Source organism: Lolium rigidum, chromosome 1 (genome assembly GCF_022539505.1).
Source record: "Lolium rigidum isolate FL_2022 chromosome 1, APGP_CSIRO_Lrig_0.1, whole genome shotgun sequence".
NCBI lineage: Eukaryota > Viridiplantae > Streptophyta > Magnoliopsida > Poales > Poaceae > Lolium > Lolium rigidum.
Genome location: NC_061508.1, coordinates 293,503,306 through 293,514,155, shown reverse-complemented (window position 1 = coordinate 293,514,155; position 10,850 = coordinate 293,503,306). Strand labels below are relative to the sequence as shown.

Below are 10,850 nucleotides of genomic sequence, written 5' to 3'. Positions count from 1 at the left end.
CATTCTTCCTATAAATGTTGAAAGATTACTCGGCCAGCCAGGGGGCTTGCCGGGGCACATTCATCCTGTGCGTCCATTGGCCGAGCTACAGTAAAAATCCACCCCCACTTTTCACCACGGCCATTGGATCTGTGATATTCTGTGGCACTTCCGCGGCCTCTTGTTGATTCCATGACTCCTGGGACCGGTTCTGTGCAGGGTCCGGTGGTCAGAGGCAGCCTCATGCGTTCGTTCTCGTCGCCTTTAATCTCCATCCACGAGCAGTGAAAATCTAGATCGCGTGGGCAGCCCAATTCACTCCCCAATCCCCTCCTCCCCAATGGCCTGCCGCTGCCGGCCTCTCTCCCTCGCTCCAGCCCCACGTCAGGCTAGAAAGGGTACTTCCAGACGCTGGAGGAGCGCATCTTGGACCGCCTCTCCCCTGGGATTGATGCAGACGGGGACGGGCGCCACATGAGGAGGCCGCTGCGGGAGCTCCGACGGAATGGAACGTGGCGGCGGCGAGCTGGGCAGGAACGGGCGGTCGCCTCTCTGACTCCATCCTCCATCGTCTAACAGTACCAGGCAAGTATATTCCCTCCCCTATCCTCTCTCTCTCTTGCTGTGCACTGACCACACGGTAGTGCAAACTCGATGGCGTGCGGCGGCGACATCTCGGCGGCGTGCGGCGGCGTGTCTGGGCGTGTGGACGGCGGAATCTAAGGTTGCGGCGCCGGTGACATCTGGGTGTGGTGGGCGTGCGGCGGCGGAAGGCTGCAAAGCGCGTTGCAGTGCTGCACCTGGACGTGGCCGCAAAGCTAGCTTGCTTTATCTAGATCGATTCACTAATTTTATTTTGTTAGCGACACCCCTACGCATAGTTTTTGGAATTCCTCTCTCTAGGGCTAGGGAATTAGAGACTGATTTGTGATTTTCCTATTGGTGTCTCCGATGACAGATCTATGGTTTACCACTTCGCTCTATAAGGAATAGTAGGATCAACTGTCAGATTGTCTCATTTCAATGCCAGCTGAGAACCAAATATGCATCGAAATTTTATATAACTCACTATTCTGAAAAAGGATGCTGCACTTCGCTATTTCCTCTTTTAAGTTGAGTTGTTGCAGTATTTTGACGCAGCATTAAATTTGATTTAGTATTTGGTCAAACCGAATCATAGTACTGGTCTACAAATAAATTTGAACAAGTGGTAGTATACATATTAGTTTTTCTCCATGGAGGAGAGTAAGATTTCCCTTCAAAGTTTCTTTGATTTTGGTGTGTATATTACGGTTGTCGCCACTGCTCGGGGAAAAAAAGTGTATTTTTACTTGGATCTTAAGTTTGGTTAGTGTATTTGAGCATATGAAACTGGTTGTATCTCCAACCAAGTATTTCAGTGGGTTCCCATAATAAATTGCATCAAATGGGCAAAACGTTGGACACATCCATACTAACTAGAACACTTTAGGCAAGTTATTAGTTTGCCAGGCTGGTCAATTGACATACTAGGTAATTTGTCAAGTCGTCAGTTCATAACTTGATATCCTGCAGAGCGCCGACGCACCTTAGACCTACGTTGTTATGTTGAGCTCCGTGGACGAAACCTTGTTTTTCTTCCATATTCAGGATAACGAAGGGCAAACGGCACTTCACTATGTGAACTATACTATGAACTTTAATACTTTTATCTAGGCTTCTTGCCAACCAGGATATTGACATGCTGTGAACTTGTTTGCTTGTAGACTGACTGTAAAAGGCTGATATGCCAAGTATTGTCATCCCAAAGTAGATGCATCCTACAGCGACTACACCCAAGGAAAGACGTCACTCCTATATCCTTATACGCTGACGACGTCGTCCTCTTCTGTCACCCCACCGCTGGCGACCTTTATGCGGTCAAGGAAATCATACACCTCTTTGGTCGCGCCTCCGGCCTCAACGTCAACTTCGCCAAGAGCTCCGCAAGCCTCCTTCGCTGCAGCCAGGAGCTGGCCACGCCGCTGCTTGCTCATTTGGGCTGCCTTGTCGTGGATCTCCCAATCACCTACCTTGGCATTCAGTGATTTCTTTCTCACCCTTCGCTGCTCATTTTGAGTTTGTGACGCCTGGGCCCGTGCGTGCTTGGGTCCACTCGTCTGGGACTGCGAGCGTTCCTTCTCGCGTCCGCGAGAAAACCAAAAACGGTGAAACCATAGCCATCTGAGAGGCTCTCTCTCCTCTCCAATCCCGTGCCCACTCTTCTCCCCCAATCCCCGCTCCTCTCCTCCTCCCGAATCCGCCGCCTCCTCTCGCTTTCTCTCCGGCTGTGCTGGTCGCGGACGGTGAGCGGCGGGCGCGGGCGGCTTCCTGAATGAGGCTAGCGGTGCGGGCGGCGAGGAGACCGGTGCGGGCGGCGAGGAGATCGGCGCAGGCGGCAAGGAGACCAGCTCAGAGGTCGAGCTCGCACCGTCTCACCCTCTCAGCCGTGTATGCGGGCGCCATCTCACCCTCTCAGTCGTGTATGCGGGCACAATGGCATCGGCTGCCTCGGGAGAGGAGGATGCGGTGGCGGCGGTCCTTGGTGCGGGACATCCGCTCGAACTGGCGCGGGGGAGACCGGGTGAGGCAACGGCGGCGAGGCTCGAGATCTTCGGTCGCCACCATCTCCGCGCCGGCGGGGCTCGAGATCCCCTGCCTCATCCTCTCCTGCCTCTGCACCCGACGATGACGGCCAAGCCAAGTTGTTTGGGTGAGGAGGCAACAGATCGGGAGGCAGCAAGATGAAGCCTTCGATCCTTCTTCTATGGCGCCACCTCGACCTCCCGTTTCTTCCTCCTCTGCGTCCGCTCTTTTCTTCTTTGTCTTCACCCTCTCTTTCTCTCCATCTCAGGCAGCAGTAAGCATGACGAGGATGGAGACGAACCAGTGGTGACAGACGAGGAGGGCGGCATACCACGATGGTGGATCTAGAGTGCTGGGAAGGTTATATTCTTCAAAATTCCCCTGAATACAAATGCTCATTTTGCAACGATCTGTTGATGTGCCTTCCTATACGGGTTTAGTGACACATAGCCAGTTTTATTGGGCATGATTCTGCAGATGTAGCAAATTTCTAGCGCACGGATTCATGAGTGCTGCAAATTTATATACTGCAAAATTATATATAGTGCTTGTTTACTGGTGCATCGGGGGAGAATTTCTTCACTGGACTAGGTGATCATATTTTTCTGCAAGTAGCTTATTCATGTGGTCTTAATAATGCCAATAAACTAATGAATATTTTTCTTGTGATTTGAAGATTTGGTTTGCAAGCATAGCATATATGCATGTGCGTGAGCAATTGAAATGTCACTTGAAAACAACTCTTGTTGATGAAAACTATTTCTGTTGTTACTTATGATGCAGAGAATGCCCATGGTGTGCTTATGGTGTGCTTACTGGTCCCATGGTATGGTGGCGTTGAGAAATATGTATATTTTCATTGAGTATGTCCGCACCAGAGTCCAAGACCACGGGTGAAAGGTAATATAATCAATCTTTGTTTTGGTATATTTCTTGCATTCTCGTGATTTTTTAAAATGCGAGGACTGTATAGTTCATTGTGTCTAGGCATATCTTGCGTAGGTGCACATACGCATCTCTGTTCAATGTACCATGGACATGCTCTCATGTTGCCCAAACTGATACTGATTTATTTTTTTACGTTAGTGTTGTTCTCTGATGTTGGTTCGAAGCTAAAAGTGGAAGTGATGAGCTGACATGTATTTGGTGTGACATATTGGATCGCTCTGTCATTGAAGCTTTACTCAGAATGCATCATTATGTTTGTTAGGTTAATGCAACTCCACTCTATAGATTGGTTTTAGTGGGTTGCTTTGTTTTGGTTAGGTGTTTTCTACACTATTATTTGATCTTCTAACGCAAACATGGTATATGCCGACTAATGGAAAATATGAGTTGTATGTTTCAAATAATGGTTTTTTCCACAGATCTGACAAAAAAGGGAGAACACCGAGAAGAGTGTGTTGAGGGATAGAGGACGGCCGAGGAATCATCTAGCTTACTGAAGCAAAGGTAGTTATCTTGAATAAGATATGCATTTTCCTGCTTAATTATTTTTATTTCCTCTTATAAACCTGTTGAATGAATGTGGTCCAATTATTTAATCCTACAATTTTTAGGGATGATTCCTTGAAAAGTGCAACGGCAGTGCCTTATGTTCAAGCATTCCTAGCTACATCGCTTCAGTTGGTCCATATGTTCACTAAATGGGGATGTCTCTTCAGATTAAGGTAATAAGTACCATGTTCAGCAATTTCGGTTTGTCCCTGGTCATTTCATACAATGTTTCCTAAATCAAAATATATATTGGCCTTGGAGTGTCCAGTTGCATGAAACAAGTGTGCCTCATGTATTTTGTTCTTCTACAGTTTGGGGATATGACTATTTTCTTTGCAGTCGCTTAGTAGCCTCCATTAAATCTCTTTTCAATCGTGAGCTCCTTGGCAGCAGAGGCAGACGACGTTGCTTGATGGCTCCCATTATATCCCCTTTCCGATGCATATGCAAATTCTATTGTGTATCGTTTTTAGTTAAAACCTTTGGCTCCTTTGCTCAGCTTTATTTTGTTGCCCCATTTACATTACTGATTTTATTATGTAAGCATGCGAGAGGGAGGCTTGAGCATGTGCAAAGAAGTTATTACTTGCTAACTTAAAATATTCACTGCAAAAAAATATTGCACACATGTCTTTTTTATCCTATTGGTAAATGGATTAGATAGTTTTCTTTTTATGAAAGCAATATTTTTTCTTGTTGAGAGCCTCCATGCACGGGAATGATCAAATTTCAGTGCTTGTGGTTTAATTATCTGATTAGGTAGGTAAAAGCTTGATGGTTAATAAACAAACTTATTAGTAGCTAAAATTCTGTTTGAAGTTTTTTTTATTTACTACTCGTGGTCCAGCTGTATGATGTTGCTTTAATTTGGATAGAAATTTTCTTGTTTTGCATTTTCTGTTCGTAATGTATTGTTTCATTTTCCTCTATTATTGTGTGTCTATTATCACATATATTAGATGTATCTATTAGTGCGTCAGTATGCATGCCTTTTGTTCTCCTTTCTTACTGCTTTCGAGCTATTTATGTATTGCCGTTTTTATGTGCAAATAGGTGACATGTGGTTTAGGTTAGATCAGCCCGAATAATAGAAAGCAATGGGTTTATGTGCGAGTCTCGCTTCAGTTAGTGCATCTCAAAATACATGCTGGTTCTACTTTCTTACCGCTTTGCAAGTTAGTTATTTAGCGCCACTAAAATTAAGATCAGTTGTGCCACTGGTGCGAAGGGAATTTGAGCACCTGGACACTTATGACAAGCAAAAGTCTAGCCTTCTGCCAATCTACCTTTTTTGCTGACATTTTTTTAATCTTTAACACGTGATGTAGTTACAGTGAAATTAGAGTTATATGATCATTTTGCACTACACCAATGTCTCATATCTCCTTAGTTTAGCCAGTAAAAGATTCAGATATGTATTCTAGAGAATATCTTTCCATGTGGCATCTGCACGTAGATAATGTACTCCAATAAACGCTTCTATGTAGCTTTGTCTTATTGAGGTTTAATTTTCTCAACACCACTGTATATTTTGTGTATATTTTGTTTGGTGCCTTGGTCTCGGAGAACCTAATGAAACTTGATGTCAAAGGTATTTAGGATAGAAGAATCGTTTGTATACACCTTCGTGCTTATTATTGAGTGGGTTTAAAATGCATTTACAATGCGTGATTTTTCATGTATATAGACACTACTGACATGGTTATGTACCTGATCTGTATTGTTTCCAAAATTAGGTTGGCCCAATTTATTTGTTCATTTTCGATATAAGTTCAGCTACTTATTTCTAAATTTTCCTTTTTATTTCGGCTGCTAATGCTTCGCTCTGCTCGCTATGGATATGTCGGCCGGCGCCAGCTTCTTCCTCCCCATCGGCCAGGTGACATTGTTGACTCCTCCCTCTTCACCGGCCAGGCCAACTCGCCGGCACCTCCCATCTCACCGGCCCAGGAGAGATCCCCTCCCTCAACGTCGCCGCGTCATGTGCTCGCCGCCGTCCATGAGCCGATTCCGCGGTGCAGATTTGCCTGAAGGTAAAGTTGCTTTCTGTTGCTTATTCATCCTTGTCGGATCTTGTTTATAGCATATATACTTGCTTTCAGTTGCTTATGATCTACACAAGCTAGCAAATTCCTTTTGTTGTACAGTTGGCCACTTTTGGCATATGTGATAATATGCATATTTGTCAGTGTTCATAGTACTACCTCCCTATCACTCACACACCTAGATATTTTCTTGCCAGCTATAACCTAAATTAAGGTTTGACACTTTCTGTTAACTGCATGTCTTAATATATATTTCAGACTACCATTTAACCCTTATTGTAAATTTTACCCACATTTTTTAACCAACGTTTCTAAACCCATTTAATGGTTTTCGTTTTATGTGTTGGCATAATTACCCGACTTCAAAATGTTCAGAGGTTGTCCTACTTCAGGGTAGTGAGCTGGGCAGAATTTTGACGCTCAGTTGGCGCTGGAGGTTATTCAGGCACCATCCACAAATTAAGTAAGATATAGCTCTCTTCACCGTAATTTTGTCAAGGGGTCCGCAATGAAATGGACAATTACGCCAAGATAGGCACATAAGAAGGTGGGGTTTGTGGTATGCTTGACTATACCTTTGTATCAATTGTTACGTTGCACTTTTATTCTTCTAAAAAATAGCGGATATCCCTTCTTCGGTAATTTTCCGAGTGTTAATATACATGCTGGTTTTGCTGCCATAATAGATCCTCAAGATCAGCGATGGCGATCGCGACGGTACATCGACGAGCTTGATGAGATGGCGCATTGACAAGCAAAAAGTCATGGGGATTCCCGCTGTTCGTGAGGGGTTGCGTGATGCGGCTATGGGGCGGCGGAGGTCCACACATCGGACGTATCTAGGCTGTGCGCACAGATGGTGTTGAGGCTCCGTGACCTCTACAACCCGAGCAAAGACAGCAGCGGTTCGCCACTTCAGCTGTTACTCTACTCCATCCACTAAATTTTCTTCAGTTCAATATCTGCATATATATGGTGATGATTTTAGTGGGCCACAAGGTGTTGGCAATCGTGGGTTCTGTATTCTACAAAATATCAGCAGCTTGTTTAATCTCCAGTTGCGGTGCTTTCATGTTATCATGAATTGTGGGAAAATAGTATATTGTGTGTTCCTTCTTGCATCCAGCTTGACTGTTTACTCTGGAAGGAGCAGTTCGTGGAGTGGGTCTGAAGCAAGCGGGTAGCCGATCATAATATTAGGTGAGAGTTGCTTAATGTGTAGGTGGGTAGAATATTAGTTTCATGGTCTACTTTACGAGACAAAGCAAGTACAATATTACGTAGGAGTTGCTTCATATTTACTGTCTCTAATTTTTCGTACCATTTTGCGGTAGGATTGCATACAGAGGCATTAATATATTTTATTACATTCTCTTTTCAGAAAAACTGCACTAAGATCCTTATGCTTTTAGTCAGACATACCTTTTGTTGTTGCTCAAGGGTTTAAGATTGTTGTTAAATAAAATTTTACAACTAACTTGACATGTAAATGGTGCGACATTACAGAGGGGGTGGACTTTGATGTCAGTATGACACACTATACTTATTGTACTCCATAAATATTTTTAGCAGAGAAATAGAATCCTACAAGATCAACATGTTTTCAGTATTTGCCTAATGATTAAATTATCTCTTTTCCGTGTTCGAATTAGTTATTCCGTTGTGTTTCCATTTTCCATGTTGGCTAACTATAATAATAAATAAAATTTTAGAGTAGTGGATTTTTATGTGCCATTTGGTGTTAGCCTCCCTAATTCTCTTATGGATTTCTGTTCAGCGGTGCTGCTACGAGAGGGGTGGACTTTGATGTCAGTATGCTACAAAGGATGTTGAAGAAATTGGTGATTTTCTTTATTTAATTAAAGAAACAGATTATATGAATGCATGGTGCTTTTTAAAAATGTTGTTATTTATTTCAAGTGTTCTAAATTACTCATTAATCTGATATAAATTAAGGCTGCAAAGGGGGTCATGCAATGACTATGAACTAAGGCTGATATGTAATTTTTGGTGTTTATTCTTCTGTGAGCTACCAACCATATATGTTGCAAGCTGATAAGGTGCCTTTTTAGGTTATGAGAAGCGATTATCTTTGTGCCTCCATGGCGAGCAGCACCGGCTGCATCTGGCCCCAGCGCATCTTTGAAAATTTAGAATGATAAAAGGAATTGGTCAAACTACAGAAATTGTGACCCTGATGAGCCGCTCCGGGCCTGACCACCGTTGGTTCAACGTTCTTCTCTGCCCGCGGAGTTTCCTGCCATGCATGCGTACGGTTGAGGTTGGTTCGTCGTTCTTCTCTCCTCTCTTTCGCGCTGGCTTACTGTGTTCGTAGCCCTCCATGCCCTGTTCTTGTTAATTGGTTTGCCTAATTTTCCTTTTCCTTTTTGCATCCAGGTCTAGGATGTTCATCCACATCTCGCTTAACTTGTTTTTTCTGACTGAAGTTAGGAAAATTATATAGCTACCATGATATATTGCATTTAGTTGCATAAACCAGAGTTTATGCATTGTATTGCTTGTGCCAACTTGTGCACACTGGCCTCAGAAGCAAGATGCCAATACCATCATGTTCCTTTCCTTCTTTGCTTGGATATATGCTTGCTAGGTTAGTGATTGATCAATTTTTTCTATAATTCTTTTAGCTAGCCAATTTCCTGCTTCATCATGAGTTCTTGTCCATTGCGCTAATGGTGATTATCCACTGCATTTAACGAGTATTTAATCTGCTAGAATTTCATACAACCTTAAGTTTTAACAAGCAAATATTTCTAATAATTTCTGGTTCCGGTGGTATCAGTTAAGGGGCTAAAAATCTCGAACCAAACTCTCTCAGGTCACGGTTTATTTCGCTTATTCTAGCTCTTGTTATTTGTCGTTAACAATTTAGTATTTGCAATCGTTGTTAATTGTTCCATCTGCTCAATTCTTCTTGTGTTCTAATGTTACAGTGTAGTAGAATTAAAAAAGTGATGTTAGTATATGCTCAATTCTCATTTAGACCATATAAAAACATGCATTTGGTCGAGTTTACCATATTCTAGGAATGGTTGACTGGCCAACCTAGGGTGAAAATACTTGGTTGCACTTGAATGTGCTAATGCTAGGGTGAAAATGTTGAACCTGCTGAGCCTAAGGTAGCAGTAGGTAGTAGTAGCCATATTCAGCGGATAGTGGTTATTTTCCAGGCAAAGTGTAGATGCGAGATATGATATGCCCTATTTTTATGATCGTTATAGTCACTTTATGCTTCTTTTTGCTGGGACTTTGGTTTGTAAGGGGAAAGATTTTAAAGAGCGACCAGGACATTATTAGGAACCATATGGTGATTTCGTGTTCAGGAAAAACAATTGCCATATAATATCACAGTTAAATTTAAAAATGCTATGATGATGGCTCCCATATGATGATTTAGTGCTCAGGAAAAACAATTACCACGGTTGTTGATAGAAAGCACAAACTTATTAGGTTATTTCGTTGCTTGGGGTTACCAGCTTGCTGCTGCCTTGGTGCTATTGTGGTTCCCAGTACTTTCTATAAGCTTACAGTATATTTATTTTGGACAGTTGGTTGTATTTTTCATCTGTTGCCAATAAATCACCTGTTTACCTGTCACATGACCATGTCACTGCCTTCTAAACCATATTTCCACTCCAAAGCAGTCTTACCTATATACTGACTGATCCTTGTTTCTACGAGGAAACCAAAAAGAATAGTTGGCAATACCACCCAAAAATTCAGCTGCCAATGTTTTGGTTCTCAGGGTCAATTGAGTTACTCATCTTGAAGTTGAGACAAACCTACAAGGCTACAGCGCGATGAAAAATATGAGGTGAATCACTTTTCTATAGTCTCTAGCATTTTTCTTGTTTACTGCACATCCATTTATTTGGTACGGTTAGCTAAGGTAACAGTGTAACACCCCCTTGACCCATCAGGTAATATATGCCTTCAAAAGTTGTTTGTGCAATAGTAATATCCTAGCAAGTATTCTGAAATAGAGCCATAGTTTCCAATGTAACGACAAGAGTTCTACTGGTTACTTTCTTCAGGCTCGGTATTAGAAAAGCTTTGGATTCACGGTGATCTTCAACTTAAAATTTATTTCAATTTTTGTGGTTTTGGATGTTCGGGTGAGATAGGTCATATTTTTCTTCCATATGTTGATGGAAAACGGAGCACCGCTTGTGCTTCTCTGTTTGGAATCTTTTCGTCTCCGTTTTGAGCTGTAAATTGTAGTCTTTTTTAGGAGTTAAATCAAGATTTGCTGCTATAGAATGTTTATTTGCCTTTTCTTGAAGGAAATCATTTCATTGTCCGAGTTACTTGTTCTATACAACCTGATCTATATTTTATTTGTGCCTAGGTTGATGAGATATCGAATATCTAAAACCGGCATGATGTATCCTAGGGTCAAAGTCTCGACCGGTGACTACCGCGAGAAAGGCGGGGAGCCATCGAGAGGATTTTGCTACATACATCCGGCAGAGAGGCTATGACCTTCATGATTCAACCTACGGAAAGTTTGCTTCTATGTTTGCAGTAAAATTTGCATGAAACCTAGAAAGATTTGTTTCTAAAGAGGTGAACCATTCTAACATATGTTTGCACATGATCCCAGATGCTCGAGGATGCCAATTTCCATAGTGTCATCGCCCAAGACCGCACCGACCAGGTTATCCACTTCCTCGTAAATTTTTTGGGCAAATGCACAAATTTCTTCAG

The 10,850-nt window shown here is 42.7% G+C and overlaps 2 long non-coding RNA genes across 7 annotated transcripts in view; both read left to right on the top strand.

The window, feature by feature from the left end:
* The window catches only part of LOC124696235, a 32,886-nt gene extending 25,576 nt beyond the window's left edge, over nt 1-7,310 (top strand). Inside the window, exons 1-9 of one of the 6 annotated variants that reach the window (XR_007000656.1) lie at nt 2,637-2,710; nt 2,852-2,943; nt 3,367-3,483; nt 3,951-4,035; nt 4,143-4,253; nt 5,938-6,113; nt 6,501-6,672; nt 6,812-7,030; nt 7,252-7,310. This is a non-coding gene — a long non-coding RNA (uncharacterized LOC124696235). Of the gene's footprint in view, nt 1-2,636; nt 2,711-2,851; nt 2,944-3,366; nt 3,484-3,950; nt 4,036-4,142; nt 4,254-5,937; nt 6,114-6,500; nt 6,685-6,811 lie in introns of those variants that run through there. The other 5 variants (XR_007000654.1, XR_007000657.1, XR_007000653.1 and 2 more) reach the window with 5 other exon arrangements.
* Nucleotides 7,311-7,918: 608 nt separating this feature from the next.
* On the top strand, nt 7,919-10,546 carry LOC124683939. The gene is made up of 5 exons (XR_006996863.1): nt 7,919-7,966; nt 8,198-8,406; nt 8,523-8,733; nt 9,837-9,957; nt 10,492-10,546. It is a non-coding gene; the product is annotated as an uncharacterized LOC124683939 (long non-coding RNA).
* The last annotated feature ends 304 nt before the right edge of the window (nt 10,547-10,850 follow it).